This window comes from Octopus bimaculoides, chromosome 11, assembly GCF_001194135.2.
Source record: "Octopus bimaculoides isolate UCB-OBI-ISO-001 chromosome 11, ASM119413v2, whole genome shotgun sequence".
NCBI classification, from domain to species: Eukaryota; Metazoa; Mollusca; class Cephalopoda; order Octopoda; family Octopodidae; genus Octopus; species Octopus bimaculoides.
Genome location: NC_068991.1, coordinates 80,565,127 through 80,588,186, shown reverse-complemented (window position 1 = coordinate 80,588,186; position 23,060 = coordinate 80,565,127). Strand labels below are relative to the sequence as shown.

General features: G+C 39.2%; 1 protein-coding gene and 1 long non-coding RNA gene across 6 annotated transcripts in view; one reads left to right on the top strand and one right to left on the bottom strand.

Moving 5' to 3' along the window:
* The window catches only part of LOC106877906 (uncharacterized), a 158,894-nt gene extending 154,559 nt beyond the window's left edge, over positions 1 to 4,335 (top strand). The window contains exon 6 of the long non-coding RNA XR_008265247.1: positions 2,080 to 4,335. This is a non-coding gene — a long non-coding RNA (uncharacterized LOC106877906). The remainder of the gene's footprint in view (positions 1 to 2,079) is intronic.
* LOC106878525 (GRAM domain-containing protein 4) overlaps positions 1 to 23,060 on the bottom strand; it is a 176,116-nt gene that overhangs the window by 138,729 nt on the left and 14,327 nt on the right. The window lies entirely within an intron of this gene.

Genomic DNA, 23,060 nt, shown 5'->3' with positions numbered 1-23,060 from the left:
TCTCAAGCACAGCACATCACCAAAGGTCTGCGTCACAGAAGAGACGAGAATCTTTCTTGACCACTACAATCGTTTCAACCCATCTAGCATGGATCCCTTGCAGGTGGGATACTTCCAACACAACACACAATAAAAACACACACAACACGCAAAAACACACACACCCAACTTTTGCACATACACATACATACTTCATCCACTAACACACACATGCACACATACACACACAGACACGCATGTACACACACTACTCAAACAAGCACACATTAACTGCTACACACAAGTGTTTGTACACACACACCTGATAGCCTCACATGCATATACTATACACAACCTCACACACACACAAATACACGGAACACACATCACTCCACACAATGCATGCATTGGTTTACTTATATACATACTCACACATGCTTCCATATGCACACACAGGTTCACAGTCTTATGCTCACTCACACATACATTCATGCATGCTCACTCCCATTCACACATACACACACCATTCTTACATACACACACATCAATTCAGTTGGGTCACCGTTATTGTCTGCCCTTCATTCAGCTGCTAAGCACTTTATGGTTAATATTAAACTTAACGCAAGGCGGTGAGCTGGCAGAAATGTTCAGGATCATAAAATTGCAGGTTTGATTCTTGAAATGAACATCACATTGTGTCCTTGAGCAAGGTTCTTCATTTCCCATAACTCTAGTCTACTCAGCTGAAAATGAGGATGAGACAACTGCTGGTGTAGCCCTGCCTCCATCCATCAATCACATCCTTGATGTTCGGTCGCATGAAGAGTAGGAGTGCTGAGAAGGTATCTATGTCAGTTTGTGATAACATAGACAAGTAAAAGGATTAACCAAAACCCATGGTTTAAGCTACCAGATCGTACTTGCTTTTGTGAGTGAATGGGATTTGGTGAGCCAAGCTATTAATATCATGCAGTAAACTATGTCTTATATAAGGCAATTTTTGTTTCCTCATGTATATAGTAGAGTGGTGTAGGGTTAGGACTGTGCTGTGGATAAGAAAAGAAATAGAGAAAAAGATGGTTAATAAACACTGATCCAGATGCAGTAATCTTGTATCTCAAAAGTAGTGGTGGCCACCCAGCAGAACATTCCAGAGCATTATGAGATATACAGTGTGGTGATAGTAATAGTAGTAGTGGTGGTGGTGGTGGTGGTGTTTTACAATGACTGAGTGAATTTGACCTCAGTAAGATTTCAGTGCAGAACATAAAGTGTGAAAAGAAATGCCACAAAGCATTTTGTCTGACATTGGGACGATGCTACAAACTTTGCTGCCTTAGCAATAATAATAGCATTGATGATGATGATGATGATGAGGAGGATGATGAGGATGATGACAATAATAAGGATGATGATGATGATGATGGCTGTGATAATGATAGCTATGATGATGGTGATGACGATGATAATTTCTATATTTTGTCACAAGGGTAGCAGATAAGAGAACCTTATGAGAACGAATTAAAAGAAAGAAAATGGCGTTTCACATGAAATTGATTTTGAGAAGGAAGTTGAGAGAAAAAAAGGGAAGTTCTTGTTCCCAGTAAAATTGTTGGAAAGTGGGTGAAAGTAATGAAAATGATATGAGTAGAAATGCTTCAAGTCTGGGGAAACAGTTGACAGGAAAACAACAGCTGAAAGAAGGTACCTGACTTTGTGCTGGGGACATTGTGGATTTGTGAAGTCCTCCTCCTCTGCTGGTATGACAGGGATGCTCATTTACAATTCCACATGATGTCAAGACAAAAGGCACTTACACGCCCATGTACACACACACACACACACACACACACACACACACGACAGGCTTCTTTTCAGTTTCGGTTCCTGGTTCAAGGCCATAGTAGTAGACACTTGTCACAGGTGCCGTACAGTGGGGCTGAACCTAAAACCACAGGGCTGCCAAGTGAGCCTCTTTACCATATAGCTATGCCAGCATCTCACTATACTCATGTCTCAATCATATATAAAATGCTCTTTTTGTTTGTTTTTTTTTGCTTTTGAATATCTTTTCATGTATTTATTGTTTATATATTTCAGAAAACTAAGAACCCAATGACATGTGGAATGCACCCTTTGTACACCCTGTAAAAGGAGTTAGCATTAGGAAGGGCACTCCATCATAGAAACCATACCAAAGCAAGCAATACATCTTCATGCAGTTCCCTTGGCTTTCCAGCTCCTATCAAGCTGTCCAACCCATGCCAGCATGGAAAAGAGACGTTAAATGTTGTTGCTGCAGCTGAAGATGTTGATGATGATGATGATGATATTTCAGAAAAATGTCACAACATAATGATAATCCTGTTCAATAATGGTGAATGGGGTTCATTTAATTCACATATTAAATTGACAGCATCGTTAAGGTGTTGCACAGAATGGTTTGTGGCATTTGAGTGCAAGTCCGACTGAAGTCAACTTTAACACAATCCAAGGCTGTGGATTGGCAGAACAATGTCTGACCAGATGCTTTGTGGTGTTTGCCTTAGCTCTTTGCATCCTGTGTTCAAATCTTGCAATGCCCTACTAAATTAACACCACCACATGGTACCCTGGGTAGATTTGCAGAGTCCACTCTGGTGCTGGCAATCAGACCAGGCCTCTGGTTTGAGAATATCTTCTTCATTCTTCCCCCACCCCCAGTCTTCAAGGCTCTGTGGCACTACCTTCCATCCTGACTAAAAGATAAAAAAGAAAAATATTGCATGGAGTCATCTGGTGACTCTGGTAGAATGATTGGAAGGCCAATTGAGTCCCTGTCCTGGAATCGTAGTTATAAATAGTGGATGAGGGATTGGAATGCGGTGGGGAATAATTAATGCAGCAGGGGTGGGTGAAGGTTGTGATGAGGGAGGTGTGAGGTAGGGATGGAGAGAGAGGGAGGAAGACGAGGATGTACATTGAAAAGCTCAACAGACCTCAGTTCTAAGTTTATATTAATGTTAAAGAGACTTTTCAGTCACCCTCTGTGTGTGTGTGTGTGTGTGTGTGTGTGTGTGTGTGTGTGTGTGTGTGTGTGTGTGTGTGTGTGTGTGTGTGTGTGTGTGTGTGTGTGTTTGTGTGTGTGTGTGTGTGTGTGTGTGTTAATTATCAGGGAATATTTGACAAAAGATCTTAAGTAATTAATACCAACTTGAAGGAGTTTGGCACTAAATGAAGGTCAGGTTATTTTTGATAAATGCTATCACAAGTCTTAATTCTAGAAACTTCAGAGAGTCAGTTAGAGCTACCTTTATTATTTCTTTAATTTTTTTTTTGTTGTTTTTTATGGGATATTTTGTGAAAAAATGGTTTTTAATTCTGTCTGGAAATTGTGGGGTGCTGATCAATTTGGATCAATCAAAACCTTTCGGTGAGGTAGACCATCACTACTTGGAAACTGTCCTTGAAGCGGCTGGTTTCGGTCCCATCTTCCGCGGTTGGAATGCTTCCTTATACAGCGGCATCGCTCGGTAGTTCGCGTAAATGGTCATTTATCCAGACCATTTAACATCATGCATTCGGTTCGTCAAGGATGCCCCCTCTCGTTGCTTCTGTATATATTGACGCTTGAGCCACTACTGCAGAAGCTGGTGACGCTGAGGGGCATCCCATGAGAGCTGGGATGTTGGAGGAGCATGTCTGCATACGCTGACAACATCATTGTCATAGTGATGCTACAAGCACATCGACCTGGTCGGCGAGACACTAAAAGAATACGAAGCGGTACGGGAGCAAAAATTAACCGGGAAAAGTCAGTGGGCTTGCGGCTCGGCACCTGGAGAAGCAAGCCCATGCTGTCCAATAGCATCTCCATCGTGGGACACTGGACTGACGGACTGGTTAAAGTGTTCAGAGTATGGTTTTGTCTGGACCGCCAAATGGAGAAGAACTGGGGCAAAATAGCAACTAGGGTGGCTACTCTTGCCCAGTAATTGTCTGAGAGGAAGCTATCCCTAAAAGTTGGGTGGAGGTGGCAAACATGTACATCACATTCATCATCGATTACCGTCTGACCATCGTGCCTTGTCCCGACTTTACCGTCACCAGACTGGAACGCATACACTTCCGCTTCTTGTGGAAGGGAAGCGTTCCGATGGTTAAATGATCCATTTGCTGTCAACACCCACTAAATGGAGGTCTAGGCATGCCGTGGTTGATGATGTGCAGACATTGCGACCGGCGCTTCATAGATGACCTACGCAAGCATGGAAAAGTGATCATTAAAACGATGATGATGAGGAAGATTATGAGATACATACATATCCATATACAATTATAAATACATATATACATACATACATACATACATATATATACATACATACATACATATATATACATATATATGTACATACATACATACATATATATACATATATATGTACATACATACATACATATATATACATATATATGTACATACATACATACATATATATACATATATATGTACATACATACATAATACATATATATGTACATACATACGTACATACATATATATGTACATACATACGTACATACATATATATATACATATATACGTACACACATACATAATACATATATATGTACATACATACATACATACATACATACATACATACATACATACATATATATACACACAAACAAAAACATGCATATATGCATACATATACATACATATGTATGTATATATACATACATATGTATTTTTGTATGTATGTACATACATACATATACATTTGTGCCGGTGGCATGTAAAAGCACCCACTACACTCTCAGAGTGGTTGGTGTTAGGAAGGGCATCCAGCTGTAGAAACTCTGCCAAATCAGATTGGAGCCTGGTGTAGCCCTCTGGTTTCACCAGTCCTCAGTCAAATCGTCCAACCCATGCTAGCATGGAAAGTGGACGTTAAACGATGATGATGATGGGTATATGTGTGTATGCAAAAGGGCTACTGCAACATATCATCCAGTACAATCTGTTGCATGGTCTCATGGTCAGGTCTTTGGTGACTAAAATGGACTAAAACAGTTCCATAGCAAGCTTGAATGTTATAGATTGTGCTTTTCACAGAATACCATGCAGTATAAAAAGAAAAACAAAACCAGTGAAAGGACAAATAAATTTAGTAAAGTTAATGGCCATCCAAGAGGTGGGAGGGAGAGAGTCCTTGTCTGGTTTAGACATTTCTCTAAGAGAAGGAAAACTCTGATTGGCTACAAACAAAGTTGCAGATGTTAATGATGTAGACTAGTTCTTCATTTTGGACAAATGCATACATTCTTTACAGACGGCAAGTGACCCTCTGTGCAAGGGCTTTCTTTTCTTTAAATAGCTTCAGGCACCACTTGATTCTTAACATCTCTACTATGTAATGAATACTATGGCTGCCCATTGCTGAAAAAGAAACCCCACCCAAAAAACAAAGCATTCAATGAAGATGTCCATGATGGAATAAAGGCACATGAGGATATGTGTGGTGAGCTTTCTGAACACCTGCTGCAAGGGGTGTCCATCATTGCCACCTGTGTGCAATAGAATGTAAGTCCTTATCAGAAGTGGAAAACCACTTTCTTGCTGCTCATGTGTGAAGAGAACAATCGAATAAGGGTATTATTCAAAATCAAGTTGCAGCCATTATATATAAATCTACACACACACATCAAATAATTATACATGTGTGTGTGTGTGTGTGTGTGTGTGTGTGTGTGTGTGTGTGTATACACATGTGTGTGAGTGTTTATTTTATGTGGAGCATACAACTAGTTAATCATGTAATAAGTAGATAGAAAGATATTTTTGCTAATCACTGGGACAAAGTTAAGACTGGTCAATAAGAACCTTATGATAATGAAGCTAATATGATTGAGGGAAAAGGATTAAGTGACTAAATGATATTACACTTATCTCAGCTTTTCATAATCTTTACTAAAATTATATTTTCCTTCATGTTTTTGTTGTTGTTGTTGTTGCCGTTTTGCATTTTATGTCATCATATTAAGATCAGTGGGAAGGGTTACACAATTCATCATCATCATCATCACTATTACTGCCACTACCAACACTGCCGCCTTGTTATTGTCATCATCATCGTCACCACCACCACCCTTTCTTTTTCTCTTTCTCTTCCTCCTCCTTCTGTCTGTTACTACGAGCTCTGTTACAGGATACAATCACTTACCCACACATAGAGACCCCCCACGTCCGTGTCTAAATGTCATTAACCATAGCAACATCAATATCCTTCATGTTGGTCAAGACTCTCATGAAAGGAATTGTTTTGGAAGCAGACAATGTCCATTAATTCACCTGCCAATGATTCCTCACCAAGAAACTGAACCTGTTTTTTGCTGTTTGTTCTGGTTTGAACAAGAATAATCCAGCAATCACTAGAAATCCCTTGGATTGGTAGCATCCAATCGGATTGCCATCATCACAGCATGTGTTGACATAGCTGTTTCTGTCCTGTTCTCAGTCAACCCTGGCATTCCCTAGGGTCCAGTTTTGGGTCAAACTGTCTTCCTTCCATACATTAATGAACAATAATCTACTTGTTGCCGTATCCCACAATGCCCAGCTGACTGGTCTCGGTTGACCAGCAAAGGTCATGGGTATTCCCTCTTCCTTGTGACTCAGCAAATGTTCGTCTGTTTGTCGTCTGTCTCTTTCTTTATATACACATGAAAATCTTGGATTGACACAGGAAATGTTATCTTTCCAGGAAACAGGTGAGGGTTGATGACAGGAAAGGCATCTGGTTGTAGAAAATTTGCCTCAACATATTCCGACCCATGCAAGTGTAAAAAGTGGACAGTAAATGATGATGTCACAGGCACACATACACATATATATGTATATATCAAATTATATATATGATATATATATATATATATAGATATATACAAACATAGACATATTACATATGTTACATACTCATATATACACAAACACACATACATAAACACGTCATTAGTCCAACCAGTGATAACTTTACAGACGCCATTAAGCCAAGCTGTACAAAGATTCTTCGATCAATCATAAATGAAGCTCTTGAAATGCATAATGCAAGGTAGGTTCAGCTTTCACTCATAAATCTAAACAGAAGCTGCAAAACAGCAGTTTTGTAAGAATCCTTATTGTATCTCACTTTGGTAAAACAGGATACTTTGAAAATGTAGAAGCAAACAATAGAAAGTTAAATAAATAGAGAAGTGAAAGAGTTGACAGAGTAATAAAGAAAAACCTGATCTAGATATGTGTGTATATGAAGATGCTGAAACTTTATAACAGAATCACATGGGCAAACACACGTATAAAAACATGATATGAATTTATAAATTTAGTGATATAGGTGAAAACAGAGCTGTGTAGTTAAGAATGTTTTCCAGGCTGATATGGGTTGAACAGTTTGACAGGAACCAACATGGAGGTGGAGGACTGCACCAAACTCCAATGCCTGCTGGATCCACTTCGAAATGCCAACCATTTCACAGTATACTGACTGTTTTTTTTATGTGGTACTGGCACAAGTGAGGTTACCATACATGCATACATACCATATGAGTGTGTGTATGTGTGTGTATCTTTGTGCTTTCTTGTCTTGCCATGGCATGACAGCTGTAAATGAGTGTCACTGTCATACAAGTTGTGCCATTCATTTCCAGTCTTCTGTGGAAACATGTCTTAGCAGGGAGGTATATCACCTTGTTTAGAAACAGGTGAGGGTTGGTGACAGGAAGGGCATCCAACTGTAGAAGCTTTGTCTCAATAAATTCTGTGCAACCTATGTAAGCATGGAAAAGTGAACATCAAAATGATGATGATGGTGAATGACTCACACAAACGACTCATAAAAAGATGGACTACAAATTACTAGTGTACATCATATGAACAGTAAAGAAAAAAGAATGCTCCAAAGATATTGTTTAAAATTAAACATTTAGAATCCCCTCTCCATCTTTTCCCTTTGACTAATTCCATGCATCAGTTAGTGTCTGCTCTCTTTACTATCATCTTATCACAGCTATAAAGCTGTTTTCATCTTAACTCTAGTCTCCATCTTCTCATCTAAAACCACCACTCTTTCTTCCATTCTCCCTCAATTGTAGTGACCACTCTGGTCCTTAACTTTGCAGGTCCTTACCTCTGGTCCTTAGCCTTGCAAGCTGCAAGGCAATCTTCGTTAGGACTTCACTAGTTCCACACACGTGCAAAAAGATACCCGGTGCACTCTGTAAATTAGTGTTAGGAGAAGCATCCAGCCACAGAAACCATGCCAAAGTAGACACTGAAGCTTGATGCAACCGTCTGATTCATCAGATCTTGTCAAACTCACCAAAGATGGACGTTAAATGATGACGATGATGACGACGACAATGATAACGTTTTATTTATAAGTTTTGTGTTAAACTGTTTTCTTCAAAATACTGAAGCATTAAAATAGATTTGCAAAAGCTTTCATTCAACTTTGACATCTACAAATGCATGTGAACATCATCAGCACTGCATCCGGGTGTTACTGGGTGTTTTGGGTCTTACACCATACACCCACTTCCAAGTTGCTTGACTTAGGTTGATCAAGCTTAGGCCTGTAATCATGTGACATTCATATTTAAAAGGTGGTGATCTCACCAATCACCTCCTTTAAAACAAGCAGCACTTCGAGTTACCCCTTTATAAAACACATTAGTTTACTGGGGTTGAATTTATAAATCACTGGTTCAATAAGATGCAGGTGAAGGGAAATAAGGTGTCTGTCTTATCATGTGGCTGTTAAAACTGGGCCCTATTTCTTTCATTTTGAGAACAACAAATTAGCAGAGTCATTGCAATATTGGACAGAATGTCTTGTGGTATTTGTTCTGAGTTCAAATCCTGCCAAGGCCAACTTTGCTTTTCATCCGATGAAGGTTGATAAAATATAATTATCAATGCAAATCGGTTGGAACTGTTAAAGGGTCAGACAAAATGCCTTGTGGTATCTGTTCTGATGGCAACACTTGCAATGGCATTGATGCCAAGCTGTATGGATCCAAGTCAACAGCTTCTCTCTTGGATAAACATCAGAATTATGGTGTGAGGTGACTTGCATGCATGGACAACGGTCAGTCTTCCTCAAAAAGTCTAGACCAGGCCTGTGGGTATATATGAGTAGATGTATGAACGACCGTGACCAATGGAGCTCCCTTCCGTTCTGTTTGTTGTTATTGATTAGAAATTGTTTGAATAAAAGTGAGGATTAGAAAACATGAAAGACTATAGGGGTCAGTGAAGAGACTGACTGAAGGGTGGGTCAGGATGTTGTTCTGGGCAAAATCAGTCCTTATTGATGCTGTGTATAGCCTAATGGCCTTTCTGATTCCAATCATTAAATGCCCATCCACCCCCCAACCAAAGTACTTTATTACATTCCCACTACTTTGCATGCCTCACTGTGGTGTTGCCACACTTATTATTTATGACTATGTGTTGTCACTACTCTTTAAGAAGCAGAAATTCAAAAATACATGCTTACACACACACACACACACACATAATAGACTTCAGTACAGTTTCCTTATTGAAATTTTACTTGCAGTATATTAAGCAACTCATGGTTATAGTAACAGGCCCCTAAGGTGTTACATTTTAAAATTAAACTTGAAACTAAGCTGGTGGTAGAGACAGCAGAGGTTGTCATGAGATGGCTGTGGATCAGGAGATGTGAGCCCAAGAAGGGGACAGTGCTATGTGGAGTAGTGCTAACTGGACCCAAGCCATGCATTGCAAACTAAAATTCTTACCACAGTCTGTGAACTATAAACCTTTTTTTGAATATTTTAATAAAATGAAACCTAAAAAAAAACAAAGGCAAAACAAAAATATGAAATATTTCTCAGTATTTGTTTTGCCAGAAACCTTGCAATGAAGTCCAAATGATTAATTGTATAACGTAACCATGGAAATTTTACATTTCATCAGACATTTCAAATGCAAAAATCATATCTTTGTGAGCCTTTCTCAATTTACCAGACCCCATTTTGGGTCAGAACCCATTTGAAGGAAGTAGATCTTCTCATATAAAGACGTTCTTCCACCTCAATCAGGGTGGGCTTTTAAGGATTACACTCTGACTTCACTATATCTCTCACCTACAGCAAATAGCAATTGATATAATTGCTCATTATTTCTTATTCTGCTCACGTGACGTGTGCAGCTGTTTGTCGTAGTAGTAGTAATAATAATAATAATAATAATAATCGTCAACAAAGACAATTATCAAAAGTAGCAACAGCCTGCTTGCATCATCGAAGAAATTCTATGTTCTCTGCATAAGTGCGAATATCTATTGTCTGCGTAGGTGTGAATTTGTTATTTGTGAGTACTTGCCTGTATCTATGTGTGTGTGTGTAGATACATGTGTACATGTTGCTGTCTGTATTTATGTAATATGTTTTCTTTCACAGTTCATCATGTTGTATTTTTAATGTATTTGTTGGTGGAACTGTGTCTGTTGATAGATTTATTCATATTTGCAGTTATGTTCTATATTAGTGACTCACACACACACACATATATATTTACATATACAGGCATGAATATATATACTTACATACATACATATATGATGATGATGATGATGATGATGATGACCATTAGTCCACCTTCCATGCATGCATGGGTTGGACAGTTTAACAGGAACTGGCCAGGTAGAAGACTGCCCCAGGCTACTGTGTCTGTTTTGGCAGGGTTTTTATGGCTGGATGCCCTTCCTAACAGCAATCACCACCCTTCAGAGTGGATTGAATGCTGTTCATGTGGCACCAGCACAGGCAAGGTCAATTTTGGTATGGTTTTTACAGCTGGATGCTCTTCCAAATGCTAACCACTTCCTAATGTGGACAGGATACTTTCTATGTGGCACCAGCATGGTCACCAAGCAACTTGCAAGACAAGGAGTTTTTGAGAGAAGAGGAGGTATTGAAGGAGGGGATCTTGTGTCAGATGAGGAAGGGTTAGAATGTGACAGAGAGGCATAGAAGCAGAAACAGGTGTCTTGCTATAGAGGAGGTACATGGTTACCTGGCCAGAGAGAGAGAGTAGTTTCTATATCTGAAAAAGAAGCAGACACTAAAGCATTAAAACAGTAACATATTTTTTTAGGAAGTTAAATGTTATGGCTGATCATCAAGTGACCATTGGTTTCATAACCATGAAACATTTAGAAATATAAGGGACTCATCAGACAGAAATAGCTGAAGACACACAGCCTCTCTACAACTGGAGGAAGAAATACTTCACGGTTAGTTTTGTAAAAAACTAAAAAATTTGTCTGTGCAGCAGATAGGATGGGTTAATCCTCCCTTCCATTGGCTCCAGCTGTGAGGATATTGGAAGGAGCTTGGACATGGTTGGCAACAGGAAGGCTATCACACTTGCAGAGAATCTGTCTCAGCAGTAATAAGATTTCTTTTAGCTTTTCTGTTGCTTATTCAGAAGAGAAGGGTAGTGGCTTCAGTCCATTACAAGGATGGGAAGGAGAAAGGAAAGAGGTGACAGTAAGCACCCGGAAATCAAAAGCTTAGCCTAAATACCTCCAACAGAAAGGAATTCATTAAGTTGAAGACTTCAGGAAAATTGGAGAGGAGAAGAACTGGCTAAAATGGTTTATATGCGGCCTGAAAGATGGTGGACATAATATGAATGAGTTTGATAACTGAGAAGAGAGATCACATAAGATCAGATAGTTGTGAGAATCAAAGGAAAGGATAGTTTGGGGCAGAAATCCATCATTCTGTCGCATTAAATTTATCGCACACGCACGCACGCACAATGAGTTTACCCAACAAAGACACCTCTATATGGTTATTCAACGTGCTAGAAATAGCAGTCAAACCTCCCATTACCTTCATACTGCCATCTATAAAAAAATCTACAAAGTAGAAAAATCTTAAATATAAGATAGAGTGGTCATGAATAGATTGTCTTTGAGCCTAGATCTACGTGATCAAGATCGACTCAGGGTTAAACATGCAGTACCTGTTGGATGTCTGTTTCAGAATCAGAGAAGGCTATCATTTACCATTCCATCTGTTTGTGTGATTCTAATTAGAAACTGTTTCATCAACGTCTCTGTTGCATTAGTGGGGAGGAGGGGTGTGCTCCACACCAGATGGCATTGTTGTTGTTGTTGTTGTGGTGGTGGGGTGGTATTTAATATATGTGTTACATTATACTTTGTGGGGTGGGGGTAAGGTGCACAGCAAGCACAAGGAACGTTTTGGCAGGGTGCAAATACCTGTGACATCACTACCCTGTCATCTTCATTACAATTGTCATCATCATCATCAATACACCCGGCAACTGTTACCACTACTACCAGCATCACCCACAATATCATCATCATCATCATCACAAGTCAGCATCTTTGCAGTTGTTCAGTCTGCTAGAAATAACAGTCAAATCTCTGCTATTGGTCAGATCAAGATGCTGCTTAGAAGGGCTAAACCCCAAATCATATATGTACATATATATATAAATATATACAGGGTGAGCCAAAAGTAGCTATACACTTTGAAATATTTTTCATTTTATTACTTTTACAATCATTTATTCTAATTACATTTATGAAACACAGTTTAATCTCGTAAATGGTCAAAATGTCCTCCTTCAACATAGGAACATTCCTCAAACGTCCCAGAACACTGTAACACACAGCACATTATTCACGGTACCTGTAAAAATCGAATAAGTTAATTTTAAAAGTGTTTACCTGCTTTTGGCCCACCCTGTATATGCACACATACACACATACATATATAAACACACATGTACGTATACATTTGTGTGTATCTGTGCATATGTGAATGTATGTGGCTATACACACGTGTAATATGGCTACTGAGGCCTGTACTACAAGAATCCAAGAATTGGTAACATGGTGCTAACAGACCTGGCAACCAGTTAATAGTCCAATCAATATCAGATATAAAGGAAATTGCCACCATTTAATTAACTCACTGTGTCTAACAAGTCAATGTAAAATGGAGATAAGTTGGTGGAGCTGGTTAGAATAATGGCACTCGGGTCTAATTATATTGCAGCCATTTATTCATCATCATCATCGTTGTCTTGATAGATTTTCTATTCGCATTCTCTTGACAGGGTCTGGCTCAGAAAACAGAAACATTACTGAAGATGACAAAGTTATACACACATACACACCTATACATACACACATACACACCTATACATACACACATACATACATACGTACACAGGTTAAATCAGCATCCTTTGAGGGCCGACAGAATAAAGTACCAAGATAATATTTAATTCCCAACTGAGTGCCCTTTTCCAATGCCAACCCCTTTACGGTATGTACTGTGTGCTTTTTTTGTAGCACCAGCATGAGTGAGGTTATCATGCATCCTGCAAGACTAAGATCATTTTTGATTGAGTGGGGCGACAATTGAGAGGGGGGTGGTTTTATGCTAGAGATAAGGGATTAAAGTAGAAGAGGGACCAGCACGGATTAGGTTTCTTGCAGTAAAGGGGCTAAATGGGTAGATAACATTATAGAAGAAAGGGAGGGAGTAGCTGGGGTTAAGCTGGAATGAGCTGGAAATAGTGGTGGTGAGGTGACTGGGTGGAGCCTGAAGATACAAGGTGAATAGAGGAGATTGGCAGAACTGGGTACACATGTCTGTGGAATACTCAGTCACTTACATTCAGGAGCAGGTAATTCAGTTGATCAAATAACTGAATCCTTGTTGTCAAAAACAAAAATATGCTCACACGCACACACAGTAGTAGGGTCTGTTTCCAAAATGGTGTTTTTCCCCATGGCTACTCTGACAAGGAATTCTTTCAGGAGGCAAAATTAGGATTCATTCTTTTGAATCACCAGCTGAAAGGAATTCTCTACCCATCCCCCTTCAGCCAATACACCCACCTTCTTAAAACTCTCACCACCAACAAACTGTTATTCGACACTAAGTAATCAGTTTACTGGTAGACTACTCCTACCACTGACAATCAAGCCATGACCAACACATATAGATTTTCCTTTTTTAATTTTCAATTATAATGTGTTTTGGGACTATTATTCTTTTCTACTCTAGCACAAGGCTCGAAATTTGGGGGAGTGGGGCCTAGTCGATTAGATCGACCCGAGTACGCAACTGGTACTTAATTTAACGACTCCAAAAGTATGAAAGGCAAAGTCAACTTCGGCGGAATTTGAACTCGGAACGTAAAGACAGACGAAATACTGCTAAGCATTTCGGGGATTTGGAGATTTGGTTGCTATTTCCAGCAGGCAGAGCATACATACATGTGTGTTTGTATACCTGCATACACATTAACTTTTACAAGGAAAAAAATAAAGTGACAGCTTGATGACAAGTATGATGAAACTTCGAAGTCGCTATCAACCTTTTCATTTCTTTCTAAAGGTCAACGAACATGTTCTCTACTAAAAAGTTGAACGTCGAATTGTTTTTATAGACAATTTGACATAAAAACAAACATTAATACACACACTCATATACAAACTTATAGATTCATAAATACGTACTTTACCAAAAGGTTTAGTTTAATGTAAAAACGTTTCCATATATAATTTGACATAAAACTATCATTAATATCTATCTATCTGTCTGTCTGTCTATCTATTCATCTACCTATCTATTTATCTCTCTCTCTCTCTCTCTCTCTCTCTCTCTCTCTCTATCTATCTATCTATACACACTCACACAATTTGTGCACGTTCAAAGAAGTCATTAACCTGTGCTTCTGTGTGACAATTGTCTCCTTGACATAAGCAAAGAAACAAGATCAGACAAGATACAAAAGTTTTGCCAAGAAACAATAAATTCTTCATGGAGGTTATATAAAAAGTGAAGAAAGACAGACAGATAGAAAATGATAGAAACAGGTAGCAACAACAAAATAATGGTTGGTTTGAAGCTTATTGATTTAAGTAGATGAATTCTACATCGTTTTTGTAGTACACGATCACTCTTTCAATCTCACACGTACACAGTCAGTCTCTCTCTCTCTCTCTCTCTCTCTCTCTCTCTCTCTCTTTCTCTTTCTCTCTCTGTCCCTCAATGTTTGTTTTTCTTGCTTTTGTTTTCTTCTTCCCTTGACATTTATTATCAGAAGAATACAGGAAACAGCTATGCAATAATTTCTGATACGATACAAGGCGAATCAGTAGTTTATCGGGGTAGGTGTTAGAGGATACCATCAACTTTCTCGTACTTTATTTTATCGACCCCAAAAGGATGAAAGGCTAAGTTGACCGCTGCGGGATTTGAACTCAGAACGTAAAGAGTCGGAAGGAATAGCGCAAGGCATTTTGCCAGACGCTCTACTGATCCTTGGCAATGATTATTATCACCTCTGACGTTTCTAACGAGACCACAAACTCAACCCCGTGGTTTAAAAGGAAAGGTTGACCTCGACCGAGTTTGAACTCTGAACGGAGAAAGCTTTAAGTAAACACCACAAAATATTTTTGTGCGCCACCACTTCTCTGCTCCAAATAATTGTTTCTAATTTAGACTCAACGCTCGCAATTTTGAGGGGTGGATGTCAATGTTAGTGGATACCCTTCACCTGAGCAATTGACTTGTACTTTATTTGATCGATCTCGAAAGGGATTTGAACTCAGAACGCAAAGAACTGGAAGAAATACCACAAAAAGTATTTTTCGATGCTCTAACGATTCTGTCATTCCACCGCTCTTTAACTGTTTCTAAATTACGTACAAGAGCAGAAATTTGGGATATCATTACTTGACCGGTACTTTATTTTATCGACCACAAAAACATAAAAAGCAATGTTGACTTCGGTGGTATTTGAACTCAGAACATAAAGAACCAGAACGAAATTCCGTGTCTCTAAGTGACAATTCTTTGACTAAAATAAATAATAACTCATTTCGTTACGATTTAAAAGAATATACTGAACTGGAGATAAAGCAACAATCAAGTACTGGGTCCAGTATTAATTGTGGAAGTAGGGGGTCACATTAATTATATTTATTAGGGATCCGTTACTGTTTAAAAGTATATCGTAAACCAGACAAAAGTAGTAGTGGTATAACTATAGTTTGGTGCCTCACCCGACTTTGTTTCTCCAAATTTCTAAGAATTTTCTAACAGTTATTTTAACGAAATTTCGCAGATACATTTTCGAGGCTCTACATTACGATTAGCTTGAAAAAAAAAAGAAAAAAAATGAGTTTCGGACGATTCTCCTTCGCACCTGACATTGTTTTCTCATAAGTCTCTTTAAAATGCATATTTCTTTAATGCCATTTTGAGGAAATACGTTCTCGTGACTGTCGGTTACGTAATGTCAAAGTTTCAAATTTATAGATCAGAGACAAAAATGTGAAAAATACTGAAACAGTCGCAGATATTAGTTGGAACAAAATCTAGGCGGGCGCGACGAATAGCGAACCGGAACTCCTCCTCTAGGTTTCTTTTATTGAATTTTATTAACATAATTATAATTCACAGCCTCAAAAATATATCTCTTCGAGATTTTACTTAAAAACACGCATTTTTAAAAGGTAAACCATAGAGAAACAAAGTTGATGGAGAGAGGATCGGGGACCTAATCTGTAGTTATACCATGGTAAATGTTGCTCCGTGTGTGTGTGTGTGTGTAACAGAGAGCTGTCTAATAGAATATATCAATGGAAACAGTTATTTGCATTCTGTGAGTTTTGTGATACTTGATACTGTAAAATGTTAAGATATATAAAATTCCCAAGGGATTTGACTTGGTTATCCACGACAGAGCTAATGTTAGTTTAATATCCCCATAAAGCATACGAAATGCGAATGCCAATTATAATTGAAGACTAAGAGTATGTTAGTTCTTTCTCTCTCTTCTTTTTCTCTCCCAAACTCGAGGCCTTGTGGCTTACAGTATGACGAAATCGATATTTACAGTTAAACACACGTGTTGTTGCTGTTGTTGTTCTTGTAGGAAGAGCAATGAATAGACCGGGATAGTGGGAGCAGGTTAAAGAACGACATCGCAAAGGAAATACTATTATAACAGAAACAAGAGTGTTGCAGTCTATGAAAGCGAAGAAAGCTTCATTTCGTAAAATTCCAGTCGATTTCACCAGAAACCAATTTCTTGACAACAAAAGAAAACTAAAGTAAACGAGAAAAAAACAGAAAGCAAAATAATCGGTGGAATGGAAGGGTCATTTTTATTTAATTTAGATTACATTAATAATAATTCTTTCTATTATAAGCAAAAGACCAGAAACTTAGGGGAACATCGACCCCAGTGTTCAACTGGTATATATTTCATCGATCCCAGAAGGATGAAAAGTAAAGTCGATCTGGACAGAATTTGAACTCGGAACGTTTTATCCGCTGTGTTAACCATTCTGCCAGCTCTTCGCCGTCTTGATGATGCTAATAATAATGATGATAATGGTTTCTTAATTAGATCCAAAGTGTTGTTAGGGAGGAATTTAATCGATCTCAGCTCCACTGGTACTCTAATTTATTGACCCGGAGACGGGGAATAGTGGTGGTGGGGGTAGATAAAGTTAACCACGGCAGGATTTGAACTCAGAACGTAAAAAGCCAGAAGAAGTACGGGCGATCTTTGGAAAGGTATGAATCGATGCCATCAACTCCACTACTTGATTGCTACTTTCTTTTATGAACGGTTTTTGAACTCAGAACCTGAGGAACCAAATCAAATACCGTGGCGTATATTTTTGCGACGCTCTATCGACGATGCCAGTCGTTTCTTCATTTGTTGTCATTCTTTAGGTCGATACATAAAGTATCAGTCACGTACGTGGACAAATGCAATCAATCTCCCACCCCCACCAAGGAAGAAATGTCTATTCAGTATTTTAATAATGAATGATAAGCTTGAGATGTTATGGCTTTTATGCTTTACCAAAATGAATAAACGACAGAAACAGTAATGAATCTCGTTATGTTGGCAATAATATAATGATGACAATTATGATCCTTTCTAATTCTGGCACAAGGCCAACAGTTTTGAGGGGAGGGGTAGATCGATTACATTGATCTCAGTACTTGATTGATACTTTGTTGTTATTGACTCCGTAAAGCCGGAGTGAATGTCGCCAAGCGGTTTGTTCGGCATCCTAACGATTCTGCCATTTCGTTAATAATAATTCTTTCTCCTAGAAGCACAAGGCCTAGAATTTGTGGGTCCAGGAGTGTTTAGTCGATTACATCGACCCTCAATATTCAACTGGTACTTATTTGTGGCATGCCAACTCACTGCCTTGGGGTCAAAGAAATTCAATAATTATTTGATAGCAACGACGGTAGGGCAGATTTAGTCAAATAATATCGTTTTAAATAGTAGCCACTTGACTGTAAGTTCTGATGTCACCCAATGTCAACCGCGCCCTCCGGACACGATAATAAATTTATTCTAACATGGACTGTAAAAACATATCTAGGAGGTATGGATGAGTTGTGTCGGTTACCAATTCTATCGACCACAGGAATGACGAAGGGCAAAAAGTCGACCCTAAAAATTTTAAACGCTCGATGTAACCAAACACGGCAAATTTATACTATTTCATTCGTTTCATGAGACAAGTATAAAAGTCAAAATTTGCCGGAAAAGGGCGCGGAATTGGTTGATCAAAAAATGTAAAAGAAATTCTTTTACAGAAGCAACCACCTAATTCTTTGATCTTTTCCTTCTTGAGTTGGTGACAGTCCACTGATATCAGAGTTTGGAGGTGGGTGTAATAGTAAAAGATTTACCCTGAAGATATTGCTAATCCTTTAATCCGCTACTCAGTGAAGAGTCTTGTCGTTGTTGTCAATGCTGAGTGAGCAAAGCTTTTATCAGAAAGTATTCCAAATGTGACCATCCTGATTGTTGTTCTTTCTTTCAGATATATCGGATCCAGAAACTACGTGCCCTTCTTTTATAACGATAGGATATTATGTCTTGAAAGCGACTTAGTGCTAATTCAAGCGGACCGATGACCATGTGGGTGAGGGGGGGGTCGTTTTAATTGTTGACTGAGCAAACCTCTTATCAAAGGGCATTCCACATGTGACCATACCGACACACACACGCACACTGAGTGTATCAAAGAACATGATCCAATATGTCTTCCCTGTATAATACGGTAGGACATGATTTGAAGGAGATTTGGTCACTATTTCTTGCAAGCTGAATGACCATAAAGGGATTGCTATAGTTGTGAACCTTGATATGATCAAAAGCATTCCAGTCATGAGAACCCAATATTTTCGTGTGTTTTTTTCTTCTTCTTCCTTTCCTTTTCCACCAAAAGAAAATTTTTAAAAAACCCTTTGTCAGCGACTCAATTCCCACCTTTTGAATATATCTCAAATGCCACGTGTTGAACAATGGAGAGAACTTCTGGAAAAGCCAACTGTTACTACTTCATAGCGGAGGGAAAATGCAACGAACAGCATAGTTTTTATTTTGTTGTTATGTATTCCTCTGTTTTATATAACGAGAAATATATTCCGAAGAATTTATTATTTATTTCAAAAAATTTCATATTTTAACATTTTTGCCCCCCCCCCATCCTCACCTCCAGATTAGTTCGCTTTTCTTTTCCCGGAGGAAAGGGAAAAAGTACATTCCTTCCCTATTCTAAAATTCACCGAGAGATTTCGGTATTTCTGTAACCCTAACCCCTATCCAACAAGGGTTACTACGTCCGTAGTGGATTCCGTCTCACCCACTGAGTCCGTCATTCTATCGCCTTTTTTGTTCGTACTTCTATAATAACCCCAAGAAGAAACATTTTACAAGACGCCGGTGGAAACTACTAGTCTAGCGTCATGGCGGACCCAAGGGGCGAGGGGTGCTGAGGGACAGGTGCCCTCCTCAAGAAAAGAAGTGCGCCCTTCTAAATAATGTTGTTACCCTCTTTTCTCCTGGAATAGTATTCTTTTTCTGACCTTGTGCCCTCCCTTCAAAAAATTCCTGGGACCGCGCCTGGGCGTGTTGTTTAACCCAGGTCAACCCTGATCAAGCAGCAGAGTGCTGATAATCAAAGGTATTCCAGAAGGGCGGATGAGCTCCTTGTGGGCCAGCGGCACTTCTGTTCGCGAAGGCAATGACGAACCACCCAGATTTTATCTCTGCCAAGAAAACACTGAGAAAATCAGAACGAATTTAATGGGGAAGACTTTCTCTGGTGTCATCGAAGCACTGCAAAAGCGCACACGACGATTCCAATCCTGGCCATTTTATATTTCGGATCACATTAAGCAAAGCGCCCTTACCGTTAAAAAGAAACAAACAAAAAATAAAAACAAACAACAGAGGTGTGAGATAGACATAAGGGAAAAATTATTGCTATTTCTAGCGTCTCAAGAGGCCACATAGAGGTCGCTATGTTGTTTAACTCCGATTTCAGCTCTGAACAAGCAGATATCCTAACCGTGACCATCCCGTCCTTTTTTTTTTCCTTCCCCATCGGCACAATCTATCTACGACCACATTATGTCATATGTTCTTTTCTAAGATAGTTGGGTATGATTTGGCTACTATGTCTAGCAAGTCGAGCGACTACATAAACGCTCCTGCTTTGTTGTCTGATCTGAGCCCAGTTTTAGTCGAGCAGATATTTTAAACATGACCAACCTGTCCTAGGGAGTGTCCATTGACAACAACATTGACGTCTAAGAGAGTAGGATATGACTTGGCAGTATCTGGCTGCTGTTTCTAGCAAACTACCTGGCTGTGTAAAAGTTCCTTCGTTTGTGTGACTTATTTGTCGTATTCCGATAAAATGTCTGACATAAGAATTCACAGACATATGACCAATACCCGGAACTTCATGGTGCATTTTATAGAAGCTACAACTACAACACGGCAGACGACCGGAGCCAACTGTCCAGCCTATTCAGTGTTACAAAGTATGAATGCTAGTTTTCGATAAGGTGGAGGGCCGGATAAATTGCTTTCTGCGCTTAGGTTTCAAATCCCACCCAAGTCAACTTGGGAAATTTTTACATTCGTCTCCGAACTCTGGTCAGGGTAGACAATCTAGCTACCACCCGAAGCAGTCTTTGAGTTCTGCGTCGCTCTACCATTCCCCCACGCCAAAGCCTATGCAAGCTTATACAGTCGACCCAAAAGTGCCACCTCCATAAAAGCATCGACCGAAGCAGACTGCCCCTCGCCCTCCTTAGCCAGTTGCTGTCCTTACTCTATGGGAATGGAAAAGAGTAAGGAATGGATTGGGGAAAAATCAATCACTCGTTTCTTTGCATTCTTCCTTCTCCATTAGAAAGCGACAATCATTATCAAAGACCGCAGATCACAGTTGGCAGCAGCTTGTAACAGTAACTTTCATCCTTTGCGGGCGATAACTAAAGTATCAATCCAAGAGTGGGGTCGATTCTCTCTCTCTCTCTCTTCTGTGATTGATGCCTTCCGAAAGAAGTTAGTTGTGGTCAGGCCTGGAGTCCACCAGTTCTTCGATGACCGAGACAAGTCGCATGTCTCAACGATACCCCTATCCACTAGCGTAGCTAGAATGTGTGCCGCCTGGGGCAGCCCTTCCGTTTGCCACCCCCGAATCCCACAAAAAAACACAAATTGCCTACAGCAGACCGCCCCTACCGCTCCCCCTAGTTACGCTAGTATCCCTATCACTCTACCAGGACACGATGACCCAAAGCACGACAAAGTATGTCTTCAGTATAAATGCGAACAGTTTTACATTTTATGAGTTACAACGAATTTTTCGAGCTCCACGCAATATATATATTGCACATCCTCCCATCGGCCCTAATCGAGGCAATAGTGATGTAAACCGCTTAGTCCAATCAGCGTGACCATCAAGAACTACAAAGCGCACCCGACCTGCTCAACAACTCGAAATTAAGGAAAATGTTCTTCATAAAATATTATTAAATCTTCGGATAATACATTTCACTAAAAAGATGGTCCCAACCAGTAGAAACAATAAAATAAATTATTTTTTAATCGGTTACCTTTTCTAAGATTGCAGAGTTGTGATTTGGCTGATATCACAATATATATATATATATATATATATATATACTGCTCTACATCTTAGAGTGTGCCTCTTCTTTCGGATTTATGTTTTTTACAAACGACACACACACACACACGATCCCTCTCAAACCGATGCTTCGAAGCGTTGCTCATAAAGGTTCCTGCTTCATTCTTTAGCTCCCGCTCGATAGTTCCTTCGTTGTTTGGCCCCAGCTCAGTTTAATTTGAGCAGATATTCCATCTATGACCATCGCGTCTATTCATAGGCACAGTCCATTGACAATTATATTGACAACCGTATTAACACGCCCTTCTTTTCTAAGGTGTGACTTGGCAGAATTTGTTTGCTGTTTCTAGCAAACCGGTTAACCATGTAGATATTCCCACCTTGTTCTTTGGCCCCCAGCTCAGTTTTGGTCGAACAGATAATCTAACCGTGACCATCCCGTCTATTCTCAGGTTGAGTCCATTGAGAAATAGGTGTGTCCCCATTTTCTAAGACAGTCGAGTTTAACTTGAAAGATTTGCCTGGCATAGGTTTTTTGACTGAAGCGAAGGTGACCGGGAGAGGGTGGCGGTGCGTGATTAGTCAACATTTCAACCAAACCAACACGAAACATAGTCGCTATTTACTTCATCAAACCAACAAATGTATGCAATGATAATGTAACATACCCCGCCCCCTCAAAAATGTTGGCTCATTACATATATCGGCTTTTATTAGAAGCTGAAAACTTCACAATTCGTTTACTCGGAGTTTATCATTTTCGATATTTGGTCGAGCAAGCTTGCAATAACGACGATATCTGAAGTTTTCATATATATATAAACAGCCAAACCACTCCAAATACTTGTAATATTATCTGTGGATAGGTTTAGGACTAGTGAGCTTGTACAGGACTTGGCTTCACTTCATTCTGTATACATACATATATATATATATATATATATATAAAACAGTAAAGTTGTAAGGTATATATATATATATACATATATATATATATATATATATATATAT